This window comes from Silene latifolia, chromosome 2, assembly GCF_048544455.1.
Source record: "Silene latifolia isolate original U9 population chromosome 2, ASM4854445v1, whole genome shotgun sequence".
NCBI classification, from domain to species: domain Eukaryota; kingdom Viridiplantae; phylum Streptophyta; class Magnoliopsida; order Caryophyllales; family Caryophyllaceae; genus Silene; species Silene latifolia.
Genome location: NC_133527.1, coordinates 36,255,336 through 36,257,636, shown reverse-complemented (window position 1 = coordinate 36,257,636; position 2,301 = coordinate 36,255,336).

Here is a 2,301-nt window from a genome sequence, read left to right as displayed (position 1 = left end):
CAAAAGACAAGTCAAAACCACAAAAACGGCATTTCAAGACCCATACAAGGTCAGCCTACCAAGCAAAATACATTCCCGACACAATGGGGTATTTTCTACGGCTAAAAAAAAAAGCAATTCATACGCTAATTTGAGCCCAAGCCGGTCAAAAATTCAAAAACGACCGCAAAAGGCAAACGTGATTTTTATCACACCTCAAGGTGACCTAAATTACCAATAAGGTCCATTTCAAGGCAAACTGACTCAATTCAAGCCCAAACAGGCGCTTATTTGGTCAGACGTAAGACCGTCACAAAAGGCAAAAATCCAATTTTGCCCACAATACCCAACGAAAGTCCATGAATGGCGAATACGGGTTTTCCCAACTACAATGCAAACTAGTGGGACCCACTACCCAAGCAAATAAACTTGGCATTTCAAAATGAGACGGTTTCTCGCCTCACTCACGTTTTTCGAGCATGGGGAGCGGGAACGGGGACCAAAATGCAAACCAAAAGCACCCCTATACTCCTAAACAGGTTTCTAACCTAATGCAAACATCAATTCTACTCGAAATGGGCTCAATCAAAAACGCTCAAATCGATTTTTCTAGGGTAAAATTCACCCTAATTCAATCAAGTTAAAGATCAACAAACTTAAATGGATTCAAGAGGAAATACTTACCTTGAGATGACATTGTTGATGATGGCACGAGTGGAAACTAGCAAAGGTCCTTCAAATGGCGATTTTTGCGGGTTTTTGTCTCGAAAGGAAGAAGATGAAGCGAGGTTGGTATGCGGACCAACCTCGCGTCTTTTACAGAAAAATAAGGAAGCCCCTTTGGTTCGCCAGGTGGCTCGCGCTCAGCCAGGCCTCCCCTCACTCTTTCAGCGAAATTTGGGCTTTAGCCCAATTCCCACATAACAAATTTCGAAGTTTCATTTGACGATATCAAAGGTCGTCATTTTCTCGAAAATAAAAACAAATGGTGAAAATTCAAATTCGCTATTTTCGAAGGCTTTGAACGACGGCACGTAAACCGTCATTCCAATCAAATAGTAAAGATTTAAATTCGCTATTTTCAAACAAATGGCGATTGAAACCGCCAATTTCAAAAATAATAGTGAAACGAAATTCACTATTTCCTTTCAAAAATTTCAAAGATAATAGCGAAAATTCAAAAAACCGCTATTTCTCCAATTTTAAGCGACGGCACATAAGCCGTCACTTCAATTGATAGTGAAGATTCCAAATTCACTATTTCTTACACATGTCAACGACGGCACATAAATCGTCACCTCAACCAATAGTGAAGATTCCAAATTCACTATTTCTTACACATGTCAACGGTGGCACATAAACCGTCACTTCAATTGATAGTGAAGATTCCAAATTCACTATTTCTTACACATGCCAACTGCGGTATATAAACCGTCACTTCAAACGTAATAACAAACTTAAAATCTGCTATTTTTCTTTCAAAATTAAAACAAACGGCGATCGGAACCGCCACTCCAAATTCAAAGAGGAACGATGAATGGTGAAGATTCCAAATTCACTATTCTTTCAAATACCAGCAGGGGGCTTCCTCGCGGAACCCGCTCATTCCAAATAACAGTGATAGTGAAAATCCAAACTCACTATTTCCACAGCGGCATCATGAGTTCGCTACTTTCAGAACAAGCCCATTGTACGCGGCTATTCCCTGGTCCATTAATCAACCTTACCATTGGATGGCGAGCCTTTGTCCGCAGATACTCGAGGATAGATCCCGAAAATACCTCGGGTACATTTCCTTACCATTTGGATGGCGAGCCTCTGTCCGCAGATACTCGAGGACAGATCCCGAAAATACATCCGGTACATTTCCTTACCAATTTGGCTGGCGAGCCTTTGTCTGCAAACATCCAAGGACAGATCCCGAAGATACCTCGGGTACATTTCCTTGTCACGGCTGGCGAGCCTTTGTCCGCAAAACATCCAAGGACAGATCCCGAAGATGCCTCGGGTACATTTCCTTGTCACGGCTGGCGAGCCTTTATCCGCAAAATGACGTATCCGAAAATGCCTCAAGTATGACTCCTTCTTATGGATGGCGAGCCTTTGTACGTAATCTAATGGACTTTAAACGACCCGAACAGGAAGTCGACAGACTCTAAACTGTTCCCGACGATAGGTCCTTGGTTCGTACCCTCGAGTCACCTTGGCGTCGCCCTTCCCGACGGCAGGTCCTTGGCCCGACTCTTTTCGAGCCGCCTCGACGTCGCTTGGGTCTCCAGGTTGTAATCTTTGATTGACCTGGGGGCTCTTCTTTGACTTTTG